The sequence below is a fragment of the Salminus brasiliensis genome, chromosome 12 (genome assembly GCF_030463535.1).
Source record: "Salminus brasiliensis chromosome 12, fSalBra1.hap2, whole genome shotgun sequence".
NCBI classification, from domain to species: domain Eukaryota; kingdom Metazoa; phylum Chordata; class Actinopteri; order Characiformes; family Bryconidae; genus Salminus; species Salminus brasiliensis.
Window position 1 is genome coordinate 15896590 of NC_132889.1, and position 14516 is coordinate 15911105.

Consider the following 14516-nt stretch of genomic DNA (forward strand, 5'->3'; position numbering starts at 1 on the left):
GACACTCTAGGACTCCAACTCCATGTCCATCCAGAGAAGAAGTGATCCAGCCCGAGAGGGGGGCTGAAAGACCCAGCGGTAGTCTCTCCAACTCCACCCAAGCTGACACTAAACAGTCTGTGCACAAGAAATGATTCACAAAAGAATGACAAAGTGGATCACAGCCTTTGAAGAACGCACTGCAGGCCATAAATTGGCCGTAGGAGATTTGAAAGCAATCCTTTCCCAAACCATAGGTAAAGCAAAGATGGAGGACATCTTCACACTGGCAGGGGAACCAGACCTGGTAACAAGAAACTACTATGATGAAACCTCAGCTGACAGGTACAGAAATTATTTGGAATGCCATCAGAAACGAGTATCCGTCCAACATGGATCCAGGACAATTGGAAGCCATGGAGCTGAAACCAGAAGTGTGCATCAATGAACACATCAGTAATTTCCAGAGAAGGTGGCTAGAAGAAACAGGATCTGCCTGGAACCAGACACAGACCAATCGCAAGTTTTTCCAAATGATGTTGAAGAAGAGCCTGCCCCAAGAAGTACAAGAGGCCTTAAGAGGGCGTTGTAGGGCTAAGTAGTTCATCATGTGGAGAGACACAGGAAAAAGAAAGAGCAAGACTAAGAAAGCCTGGAGAAATTGACTGTCCTTCTACTAAAAGCACAACTGACTGAACTAAAGAAAAAGGAAAAGCCAAAGAAAGAAGAAAAAGCTGACCCAGCTTATCAAGCTGCAGTATTAACCCAACCAGCCATGACTCAACCCAACCCAGTTCTGATGACTGGTACCACACAAACTGTAATGGCCACACAACAGCCTCAAATGACTTCACCAGCCATGACAATGCCAAATCAACAAATGAACATGCCTCCAAATGTTAGCACACCTTTCATGACTCCCATCAATTTCTATGTTGGCGGAGGAAGTCGTGGCCATAGAGGAAGAGGAAGAGGACAAGGAAATAGAGGATCAAGAGGAGGTAGGCCACACTACTATGCACCAATGATGGGTGGCAGACCCGAAGCTGCTAACCTCCCAGTGCAACAACCAGTTCAAACAACTCCATCAAGACAACCCCAGTATGAATGCTGGACATGTGGACAACCAGTTCACATAAGCTGTGTCTGCCCAAATGGGTCAGTACCAAATCAAGATTGGTATTGATGGGGCCTAGAGAATCCTAAGGGGGAGTATCTGCAATTGACCGCTTCAGCATCTGCAACTGGAGAGCCAAGAATAAAACACTCAATAAATGGTTAACAAAAAACATCATTTCTAGTGGACACTGGAGCTGCATACTCAGTGATTGGCCCTGAAGGAGCTCAACTCCCCCTGTCCAACAAAAAGATCAGGACTCAAGGATTCTCTGGGAAAACACAAGTCTTAACTTTCACTGAACCACTGGAATTGACTTTAGACACCCAAACCATTGTTATGCCAATTTTGTATTCACATTCAACTCCAGTGAATTTGTTGGGAAGAGATATATTATGCAAATTGAATGCCAACATCAAATGCACCCCGGATGGGGTGATGGTTGAACTTCCACCAAACACATTGCAAATGCTGATGACTAAAATTGAGCAAGGCCCTGAGCAACCCACAGTGTACTGGCTTAAACTGATGGAACCAAACCTGCTGAACAACTTCAACAGCTGGAAGACCTGGATCAAGGCAGTATGGCCAAACATGACTGATGTGATGGATGACCTCCACTGCACACTGTATTATGATCCAACGAACACCAACACTGAATATGATGCAGCATGGGCACAGAACATGCAAGAGTCCAACATTCTCCTCACTACATGAGACATCTTTATCGGTCACCAAGGAGTGGCAGCTGCAGCAAGACAGCCAACCTCAAGACCTAGGACCTATGATGAAGGCATGCAGAGAAGTCAATTGGGTAAAAACTGACAATAGGTTCATACATAGGTCAGCCGATGGGTCCTATTGCAAGATAGCTGTAAAGTCAGTTGATAGAACAATTGCAGAGGTCTTTGTTGACCGAACACTCACAGCCGGTCAGTACACACTCACCCAAGAACAGAAGGACATTTTAGCTAAAGTCCCACAAAGACTATGGACAACACATGACACTGACATAGGCCTAGTGACATCAGGAGGTAAAGACGAAATTCCAGTAAAACCAAATGCTCGTCTGTCGCATCAACAACAATATTCACTTAGTGCAGCGGCTTACAATGGGATTAAGCCAACTATAGAAGGTTTGCTTAAAGCAGGGGTATTGGTTGAAACCAGAAGTCCATGTAATACACCTATTTTTCCTGTCCACAAACCAGACTCTGACAAATGACGATTAGTGCATTTTTAGTATTCCACTGCATGAAAAGTCCAGGGATTTGTTTGCAGTTAACTTACACCCGCCTACCACAGGGATTCAACGAATCCCCTTCTGTGTTCAACCGAATATTGGCCATGGATTTGGCTGATATAAATGTAAGAAGTACTGTCCTACAGTATTGTGATGATATTTTGATTTCAGCTCAGAGTAAAGAACAATGTGAAGCAGACTCAATAACAGTCCTAACAGCGCTAGCGGAAAAAGTCCATAAGGTAAGCAAGTCAAAATTACAGTTCTGTCAGAAAGAGAGGACAGGACAGAGAGCCATTACCACAGCATATATTACCTCAGTAAAGAATGCACCTAGGCCTACTACAGTCTCTGAAATGCTAACCTTTTTAGGTATGGCAGGCTATAGTAGACAATTGATCTCTGAAAACATCTTCTCTAAGGAGGCTAATTCGAGCAGCAGGTCAACAAAACTTGAAAGGACAATTAGAATGGGATGAGGAAGCATTGCTAGCCTTTGAGGCTATCAAAATGGACTTGTGTACTGCTCCAGCGTTAGCAATTCCAGACTACTCTAAACCTTTCCAACTCTTCGTAGCAACCAAAAAATTGAACAAGGCATGCCCCCATGTTACCAAGGCTTGGCTGCCGCAGCCTTTGCTTGTGAAAAGGCCACTTCTATCACTAAAGGTCACAAAGTTGATCTGTACACCAACCATGCATTGCATTCGTTGTTAACTTCTACCTCATTTGTTCTAACTAATGCTAGACGAACTGGGTATCACATCATACTTTCTGCACCAGAATTGACCATTCACAAGTGTAATAGGGTCAACCCAGCAGAAAGACTGACCACACCTGATGAGGGAACCCCACATGACTGTGAGGTGCTAACCTCCACATTCCTGAAACCAAGAGAAAACATGTACAGTGATCCTTTCCCAGACACAGAGCAAACTCTATTTGTTGATGGTTCTTGTTTCTGTGTTGTCACCACAGCCTGTCAAATAGCAGGCGGTAAAAGGTGCACCATATTCACAGACTCAGCCTATGCCTATGGAGTCTGTCATCTGTATGGGTCAATATTGGCCCAAAGGGGTTTTGTAAGAGCTGATGGGACCCAAATAGCACATGGGGAGGCCATTTTTAATCTGTTAGAAGCCATTCAGATGCCTTCAAAACTAGCTATAGTCAAATGTGCAAGCCATAAGACAATTCTGTAGTCACTAGGGGAAACAATTTTGCTGATCAGCAGGCTAAAGAGGCAGCCTCTTCCGTCCTACAGTGCCCCGTAGGACCACTTGGCAGGGAATACAGCATCCCTGATGACCAGCAAACCTACATAGCTGATCTCACTAGCTTAAAAGAAGCCCAGGACAGTGCTAGTGTATTGCCTATGGTATGGTCCCAATGGACTGTTCCTGGCTCCTTGTAAGCTGCTAACAACACTTATTTCAGATGCCCATGGGCCAGCCCATAAGCAGAGAAAAGATATTTTGACAGAAACCAAAAGGGACTGGTGGTCACCTTACCTAGTCCCAACAGTAGATCATTTTTTGTCCAATTGTACAGTCTGTATTGGCTACAACTACAGGAAATCATTTACAGCACCTTTAGGACACATTCCCACTCCCGATGATCCATTCAGACACATCATGATGGATTATGTGGACATGGGAACCGAAGTTAAAAAGTGCAGGCACATCATCATGATCATTGACGTTTGGGCAATGAGCAGAAGCAATGGGCAGAAGCCACTGCCACACGTCATGCCTCAGTAGCCGCATTTGCCAAATTTTTACTGAGGGATGTGATTCTCAGATTCGGAATCCCAGACAAAATCAGCTCGGACAACGGGCCCCATTTTGTCAACTCCACTATCCACTACCTCACTCAAGCATTATGAGTGAAACAGAGACTGGGATGTGTTTATCATCCCCAGAGTCAAGGTCTTGTAGAAAGATACAATGGCATGTTGAAGGACAAGATAGCTAAGATCATTATGGACAACGGAGACAAGATCAATTGGGTAGATGCTTTCCTTAGATGAATCCATCAAAGAGGTGCTGCCTGGTGACCTGGTGTACATTAAGACTTTCAAAAGAAAGTGGAGTACACCTAGACGCGAGGGACTGTTCAAGATAATATTAACTACCCCAACCGCTCTGAAAGTAGAAGGACGTCCTCACTGGTATCACATGAATCATTGTTCCAGAGCACCTGAGTTGACCAAACTGGTGGATCAGCCGGCTCAGCCCACAGCACCACAAGCCGAAGCAGAACCAGGTGAAGCCCCGCTGGAAGCTCCCTCGCCAAATGACAGAAGTGAGAAAGCATGACCAGACAGCAACCACAATCTGAAGACTCAGACAGCAGCTAGGTAATCGTGCACTTACATCTGCTCACCATTCTCTAAGAAATCCCCCTCTCACCAGTCCTGATTAATGGTCGGGCCATACGTAGGGGCCCTCGTCGCTTTCCAGCATTATCCAAAATTTTGAGATAAGGAGGGTTGAGAACTGAGCAGAAACAAAACAAACATATGGAAGTAAACGTATGGATTGTCTTGCTGTACTTCTTAGCTGGAGATTTTGCTGAAATATCAATCACCAGTATTCGACCAAACACTGGCAATATCGAGTCAAAACATAGACGAAATAGGGCCCCTGGGCAAAGAACATGGATAAACAGAACCTAACATGGTGACCTAACCAAGGTAGGGATCCTTTGGACCGTATAATAATTATAGAACAATGGCAGACCACTGAAGGTGTGGTGTAAAGGATTCCTCAAAACCACATGTATAGGTCCTGCAGAATGTTCTGGAAGGTCCTACATCAACGGACACGGTAGTAACCATTGACCCAGACACCATGGTCATCCCTGATGGAGGATGGCACAGTGTGCTGTACCAATACCTTCAGTTTTCTGCTAAACCATTTACTAACCAACCTTGTATAGCATGTCATAATTTAAGACTAAAACCACAGGTAGCATCACTCACTAGTGTAAGTATGTGTAGGGATCGGAGACACCTCCGAGAAAAAGTGTATCCTACGTTGCCTGTTGCACTAAATGGATCCTCGTCAAATGGATGACAACATCCATTTTCATTTATGTCTGCACAGTATTTTTTTTTTGTCTTTAAGGTTCAGCTGTCAAGATGGAAGGTGAACATCACCTAAAACCCATAGCAGGACATAACTCATCTAACCTATGTAAAAAGGGAAGTGGTTAATACCTCCTCCAAAACCTAAGCGACCCTGGATTTCAAGTGTGATATCAATGTGTTTGAAGGAGTAGATTGTGCGGCGGCATCTCCTTTATCCACCCTAGGAAGAAACCTGGCAACTGCTCAGCCCATTAATTTGCCACAACTGAATAACTTTGACGCACCCTCCCACGACTTCCCAGGTTACATCAAGATTTTTGCCAAGCCCAGTACTGCTTCCCGCCTACTAAAGAGAATAAGACAACTCCTGGGAGATCAACCAACTAGAAAAGGTTTCGAGATCCATACCAGGCACCCAGGTAGATCTGTCTGGTTGTATTGCACCATCTCCTCAGGTAGCGGAGCTGTTCTCTGCACCTGGACCACGTGTGCGTGGATGCCAGAGTGTGGATTGGTTCAATACCGCAATACCCGTCCATTGAGTGCCAAGCATCAGAGACTTCCTCCTCAACAAGACAGACCTTTGTTTGACCTGACCTACCATCAGTATTCTGATCAGTCTTCTTCATCCTACTAGTCATCCTCTGGATCGTCAGTGGCCTCTGCATCCACAGCCACCTTCCAGCATCATGCTTACACCGTGTAGACGTCCATGGCACCCTTTCCGGTGACCTGGACTTTGTGGTCTAAGAGGGACACTGTTGATTTTAACAATCATTTCAATCCTTGTTGTCCTACCCCTGATCTTGTCAACCCATAAGAAAGAATCAGCAAAGTATCCTTGCCCACAGGCCCAAAATCAATCCTACGTGTCTAACAAACTTATTTCATTTAGGTTGCCTAGACATGTAATGGCTAGTCTTATTGAACACATTCAAAACATAATCTAATGTTAACTTCTCCTTTCAGGTCACAAATGTTTAGATGTCCTTTATGTCCTTCACTGTCCGTTCTCTCACAAAAGATAATTGTGTGGTTTGTGCTAAAGGACGCTCACACCCCTTGATTTGGCCTGTCCCATTTAACTCAACTGAATGTAATAACAACCTTGATGTCTCATCTCGCGACCTGTGCCCGTTTTGGTGTCTGATGTATAAGGGTAACTCATGATACCATGATTTTCAGAGTAAGGCCCTTTGTTCCAAGTATCAAAACATGACAATTTTCTCTCCAATGACCACACCAGTTGTTACTGAAAATCAAACCAATTTGCTGGCCTCTTGGATTAATAGCACTGTTTTCCCTGATTGTTCCTACGCCCCAACTGGTACAGGTCCCGAGCTGAAGAACTGGAAATTGTGAATTTGGATGGTAGACAGAACTGTCTTACCATCACAAACTGGATTGCGCATGTTTGAAAAACATACCAACACATTTGTTGAGTTTGTACAACCAAATCACCCATTATTTGCTTTAAAAGATAATGAAGTCTCTGTCCCAGATGTATATTGGGTTTGTGGGGACCCTTGGCTGTATGTTACCCTAGATGATGGCTGGACAGGTCTTTGCGCTAGAGTAATGTTGATTGTTCCCTTCACACTAGTCCCGGTCTCACAAGAGGAACTGAACAAAGGTGTTTTAAGCCCAGCATCCACTCCCACTAAACATAGAGTTTGATGAGATACTCCTCTATCAAGCTTTGATGACAAGGTCTATATCAATGCGATTGGCGTCCCAAGGGGGGTCCCTGATGAGTTTAAAGCTAGGGATCCAGTCACAGCAGGCTTTGAATCCATCCTATGATGCCTTGTCTGCCATTGCCGAACAACTCCATGCTTCTTCTTTAATGTCATGGCAAAACCATGTTGCACTTGATATGTTTTTAGCTGAAAGGGGTGGAGTATGTGCTATGTTCGGTGATTCATGTTGTACCATTATTCCAAACCATACTGCTAGTGATGGGAGCATTACTGAAGCTCTTTCATACCTGAAGAGTCTTTGAAACGAACTAGCTGAAAATTCCGGTGTTGACTCCAGTCTAACTGGATGGCTAGAGTCCATGTTTGGCAGATGGAAGGCCTTCACCATTGCCATTCTGTCAAACCTGATAGGCCCACTATCTGTACTGGCCTTATGCGGTTGTTGTGTTATCCCTTGCATTCAAGACCTTATAGTTAGGGCGGTTGACAAATCTGTGTCCAAAGAAATGTATGCAGGCCTATACAATTTACATTCCTGCCCCACTGATTATTTTTTGTTGCCACGATCGCGACCTCTCCTTTACACAATTTCATCCTATGATGACCTATTCACAGATGATTTTCGGCCAAATGATGACTCTGAATATGTTACCATGACTTCCATTCATAAGTCCTAAGTTTCCCCATTAGCCTACCATACTATAACATTCATTAAGATTTATTCTTTGATTATAACTTTAGATTCTTGGCCAGATGGACCTGCTAATGTTACAGTCGGATGGTGGTCTGTTCTGGGGAGCGGCGTTACTACATGAAGCCTAAATCATTTTCGGGGCCCGTCCTTTTGACGAGCCATTAAGGTGATCTCCTTGCACATTCTTAGCCTGTGATGGCTTGCCGCAGCCCGTGGACCAACTTTCCTGACTGTTTTCTTGTAAGGTCTTGATCGCCTGACTCTTTGATTGGCTTATAGTATGTTGTGGTTCAGTATATCGTGGTTCCTAGGGGGAAAATGATATATTCACAAGATTTCAAGTTGTTTACTCATGCTCACAAGACTTTGAATTGTTTACTTATGTTACTAGTATGTTGCTTACTTACCCACATTATTTTGACTGAGTTGATGTGTTCTTTCATACATTATATCGACTCAAGTATTGATGGTTACTCCAACATATATCACAATTAGTAGGAAACTAGAAAAACCATGAGCAAGGGACCTCTCCAGGAAGCTACGAACTGGGGATGAATAAGCTTCAGCAGATATATCATTTTTAAAATATTTTTTAAATGTTTTTCTTTAAATCATTATGTATCCACCTGATGTGTTTTTTTTTCAATAATGACTGTACGCATATAATCATATATCATATGATACTATGTTACTATACTCACATGTACTGATTTAATCACCCTGATACATTGTTCGTAACAAAGTTACGAAAGGGGGGAAATGATGGTTATTTGTATTTGAAAATACGTTATCTGCATTTAACATGTTCAATGTATGTATTATGCCACAACGACCTTAGCATGACACCGCCAGCCGAAACACATTATGACAAAAAATATGCGTAGGGATGACCGCATCATGATAAGGAAGGTATATAGGTATATGGCAGAGCCTTGCTTTTTAGACTGCTTTGGGGAAGTGCTGTCTGTCTCAGGCTAACACATCACATGTAGTGCCTTAGTCTTCACTCTTCTTTGTACACTTTATGCAGAAATAAAGGTTGTACTCTGCCTTTCTATTGACTACGGAGCTGGATTCTTTTATGCATCATTCTTAAGTGCTTATTAGCTAATTGGGGAAATTAGAGAGAAAGCGTCGACAACCACTCAGCAGAAATTTTGGCCTCAACCATCCTTGAGGTCATAATTACCTGCTGATGTCAGATAGAATTCTGAGTCCAGATTTCAAAAGTAAACACAATCAAAGTTACACCTCTGATAACACAAGCTCTTCAGATCTGCTCTTGAAAGCAACAGCAGCTACGTCTCCTACAGAAACATCTACAGAAATGGTACATTTATCTTCTGAGGTGTATTTTTATTAAAGTAGACTAAACTTTCTAACTGTACATAATTATTAAATATTCATATTTTAGTTTCAGGATTCGAGGAATCGTTCTTCTGCAGGTCAGTAAGGCCTCAGGAGGAAACTAGTACCTACTAGACGGCTGAGAGAGTACTTGGAGGAAGCGGCTGCAGCTAAAAGTAGAGCTTCTAAGCCCGAAGCTCCAGAGATCTCAGTATAGGTGTTGAGCCCCAGGCTGCATCTCCAAGTCTATCAGTACTCCTCAGCAGGTAAACCAAACACCAGCACAACCTAGAAACCCTTCATCCATGATCCTCCTTCATTTAATAGACTCCTCCTTCAGAGTAGAGGTAGTAAGGCTCCTCTGTAGATGTGGATTTAGGTCCAAAAACAATCAGGTTCTGAATCTTCTTCTTGTGCTTCTTGATTCAGACTGTTGTCAGTCCACCCACTGCTCCTGACTCAGTCCCAGAGACCAGCTCCACTCGTAGAGAGAGCTCCCTGCTGGTCCTGTGGTGGACCCTCTGCTCAGAACTCCTTCAGGACATCTCCATCCTTACAGCCTGCAGCTAGGCTGAGAAGTAAAGCAGCGTCTGTGGGAGGAGTGCCGCTGAGTATGAAGGTCCAGCCTGATGGACAGGTCCATATCGCAGAGGTCTTCAGCTCACCCACTGGGACAAGCTTCGCCCCTCACTTTGAACTGGATACAAGCAGAGAGCCAATGCCTAAGCAGCGGAAAAGGAAGAGGAGGAGGCAAAGACACTGAGATCAGGAAAAGCAGCAAACATGACTTTTAACCCCTTTTTTACTATTTTAACTACTTTTATTCTTATTATTGTTATTAAAATGTACTTTTTTTTCTCTCATAACTGATGTACTGTCATGAAGTTTGGCACAGAAATGTGCAATTGTGAAATATAAGCTTAATAATAGAACTGTAAATGTTACGTTAGGGTTCACACCCAAATCTATAAACCTATTCTAAAACTGAACTGAACTTCTAAATTTCACTGAACCAAACTGGATTTAACTTCAACAAAGTACTGATACATAACATGCTTACCATTTACACTATGATTATTTGCACAGCTGTACAGATGTTAAGTTTCTATAAATGTTTATATCATATCTGTACATAATAGTTTGTATATAGATGTCTACTCAGGCTACATATTGATTTACAGTATTCAAACCTGTACAAGTACAGATTTCTGATTACAGCTCTTTATTACTTTTTAAACTTATTATTTATTCTATTTATTGTTTAGTATATTTTTCTCTCTTAGTGTAATACTTGTTAACGGTCTGTTTTTTGTTACATAAATATATAATACATAAATGGATTATTCTAATATATATATTCATTATGTAATATAACATAATTATAATATTATTCTTATAAGCACAGTTTATACTTACCTGACATATCGAGAGTCTCTACACCCAACTGAACGACGCGTGAAAGAAGGGCCATCTAGAGATCACAATATGTCAGTAACAGCTTCCTTGTATAAAGACTCTTCTAGGTGTAAGTAGGTCAGACCGGCCGGTGCAGTGACACATCCTATCCCCCCAACTGTCCCATTGGTTAAAATATTGCACATGATTAATTGCCCATCTTCACACAGCTGTCATACTTATATGCCAGATTAAAATGTATGAAAAGATATTTATTGATTATTACTGATATGTTTTTATCTGAATAAAGTATTGCTATTTATTTGTATTAATCAAATGTTAAACATTAGCAAGTTAAACTGATGTAATATTGTTGCTACTCTGGCATTTAAAATTGATACCAACAGCACTTGCTATCCGCTATCGAGCTAACCTTGTGCAAGATCAGCAGATAATTGGCCCATTGATCCAAAAAAAAAATAATAAAGCAATAAACAACAACTACCACTAGATAAAACACACTATGAAAGGGGGGGGGGGCAACTCGGCTGGCTAAGCAGTAGCATGCTTGCTAATACAGTCCAAGAGAACTTGTAGTGACAAGAAATATCAGACCCGACCCCCCTATACTGAGGACTTTATATGACCAACACTATTACACATTATTCTAAATGGATAAAGCAATTGATTATGCCCTCCGTTTTGTTCGGACCCTATAGGGCGCTCAACCGCAAGTCTAAAATGAAGGGGTCCGTACGGAGCTTTTGTGCAAAAGTAATAATGATCCTACATTTTGATATAGATAACTGCTCACGTTCTCGACACAGTACATCATAAAACAACTCAACACACATTTTAATTAATTATGAGACATAATTCAAGACGTCAGTGAGTCTGACCAGCCGATAAGCAGATCAGTTCACCAGTCATTCAGCACTCAGTAACCAGAATGTAGCGGTTTCTGCTCTACATCTGTTTCCTGTAGGGCAGGATGTGTACGCTGTTACATTTTCTTCTTATTCATTTATGTAAGGATGTCTTCTGCTTTAGTAATTAAAGATAATTCCTGCCTGAAAGACCAGAAAAAACATTCAAACATTTTTAACCATTGAAACAACTGAAGTCCTATAATTGTTGATTAAAAGTGTGTTGAGTTGTTTTCCTCTGTTCTGTGTTACAGTGAGAGCTGTTATCTGTATAAAAATGATGAATCATTTATAAATGACTATTTTGAACAGCTTCATATAGACCCATTGTTTTGGACTCACTCTGGGGTCCCTCTAGCGTCTGAACAAAAGACATCGAGTTGTAGGTTACAATATTCTCTACTATGGATTTTATCCCACTATTATAATATCAAATAATAGATCTAATATCTGCAATACGAGAGGGTTATTCTTGTTCCTCCAGCAGCAGCAGAGTCGCTGGGTCAAAGGAAACGAGCCTCGTCATTTCTTTAATGAGAGTTACAGTCAGTTACAGATTCTGGCCGCTAGACGGCGACAAAGCGCCAATTACACCAGTGTTACTCCAGTAAGGGCAGACATATGTTTGTCGTAGCGTCTCTGTTTCTGGTAAACGTGTTATTTATCACTGTATATTCAGTGCTAGCATTTAATCATTTATCTAGTGCCCTGGTGGTGTCCAGCACTTTTCTGATTATAACAATTATACAACTATCAACAAAAAATCACCAGTTTAATTTCATTTAATGTAGTTTAATTCAATTTAAAACATCTGTTAAAAAGTCACCACTATTAATACATTTAAAAGCATTTAAAATGATTGGTTGAATAATACAATATCAGTATCATTTAAAATGTTAAAAATGATAAACGCTGTAAGAGGAAAATACCGCGCTGATGTAATGTGGTGGACTGAACAGCAGATGGCGCAAATATACCGTTTAATATCAGACTGAGTTAAACCTGTGTTAAAAGACCAGCAGCTGGAAAGCGCCAGTAGAAATCCTGATTAGAGTTGATGGGTTTATTTGGTCAGTGGACACTGACCAAACTGACTGTTTAATTTGCCCTTCATATCAAAATTATACACCAGGAATGACTAAGTGGAGGTTGGTTAAGCAGGGTGACCAGACGTCCTCTTTTTACCGGACATGTTCTCTTTTTGGGATGTGAAAAATGTGTGTGCATTTATTTCACGTCTGCGTCTCTTTCTACAGTCGCTACTCAGTCTGTGCGGATTTCTACAGCTTTAAACACACTGTTGAAGTCCCGCCTTCTCACTGCCGCGATTGGTCTACATGTACTGCGGTCTACAGCAACCATTGGTCAAACTGCTTCTCACCACAGTCGATTGGCCACAGCCTAAAACATAAATGTAAATAAACACAAATATGCTTGTCTGTATCTGACTTTTTATTTTATTTAGGAATTCGTTTATATATTTTACATTGACATGAAACTGAAAAACATCAAATAAACGCTGGTAAAAGTAAAACTTTTTTTTATTATTATTTTACTTGACACTCAAGTTGGACTGAAAGGAGATTTGGCCCTGTAACCAGAGTGAGGCTATTTATTAGTTTTGTTAAATTAGTAAGTGTATGTGCTTTAATGTTCATTAACTAACTTAACTAAAGAGATATTAAACATTACATATTAATGTCCTTCTCTTACTAATGACACTCAATGGAATAATAAAATAAAACACTTCAATTGAAATAAAATCTTTATTCATTTTAAAGCTTCTCAGGCTGCAACAAACAACTATTTTTACAATCGAATAATCTGACGATTATTGAAATAAATAATTGATTTAGCTTGAGGTAGTTTAAGGTATTTGCTAAGTAACAATTAAGTGAATAAAAATGAATAACTTTAAATTCAGAAATTCACTGTGTTAATGAATTACCCCGCTAATATTAAAGTTACATAATATAAAAGATTAATAAAACTCCAATACCTTTTTTTTCCAAATTTTAAACCCAAGGATATGTAATGTAGCAGCAATAAAATATAACAAAAGTACATCAGAAGGGCGGGACTTCATCAGTAACCTGTAACCTGATTGGTTGTTTGTGTTGAAGGGCGGGGCTTTGTAAGTAAACAGGCACCATTTTGAGCATTACGAGAACTCCCATTCATATTTCAACCAGCGACCGGTCTCCTCATTAATAACATCTCTGGGTTGAGTTACTCAAAGATTTCTCTAGTTTACACTTTTTTCAGCATCGCTGTGAGGATTTGATTGCATTCAGCGACAAGAGCTTTAGTGAGGTCAGTATATTGGTTGATCACTCCACCTAATCATCCCCAACTCTCCAACCCATCTCTAAAGTTTTGGATGGAGCACCATCCATCATTTCAGAAAACACAGTTCCACTGATCCACAGCTCAGTCTAACCTACAGGGGCTAGACAAGCTGTGTGTGTGCATTTGCACATCTGTGTCAGCAATGAGTGCAACATAAAGTAGCTGAAAGCATTGTTTAGCAGGGGTGTCCACAAATAATTGGACTATAGTGTAAGTTAAGTGAAACACTTGGAAGCTTTGAAAGTAGGTTAGTTTTAGACAACTCTGAAAAAAAAAAAGAACTTTTTACAGTAAAATTGAACAATATCTGCATTTCATCGTACAATTCTTCATGCAGCTCATGATTAAACAGTCTGACAGTCTGTTCACCAAATGTCCTCATTTGCTTTGGCAGATAAGTAGAGCTGGGTGTCAGCATAGCAATGAAAGTCAATACCATGTTTACGGATTATTTTGCCCAGCGGCAGCATATAAAGAGTAAACAGTAGCGGACCCAGGATTGATCCCTGAGAAACACCATATCTTACTTTTGAGTAGTAAGAATATTCATTATTTAAGTAAACGCATTGGTGGCGATCTGTTAGATAAGCGAGGGCAGATCCTTCAATTCCTAGAGTATTTTCAAGCCTGTCAAGCAGAATTGCATGACCTTCTGTGTCAAAGGCAGCACTAAGG

The 14516-nt window shown here is 41.1% G+C and overlaps 1 pseudogene; it reads left to right on the plus strand.

Moving 5' to 3' along the window:
- The first annotated feature begins 247 nt into the window (after positions 1-247).
- Positions 248-14516, plus strand: part of LOC140574531 (interferon-induced GTP-binding protein Mx3-like) — a 101275-nt pseudogene continuing 87006 nt past the window's right edge.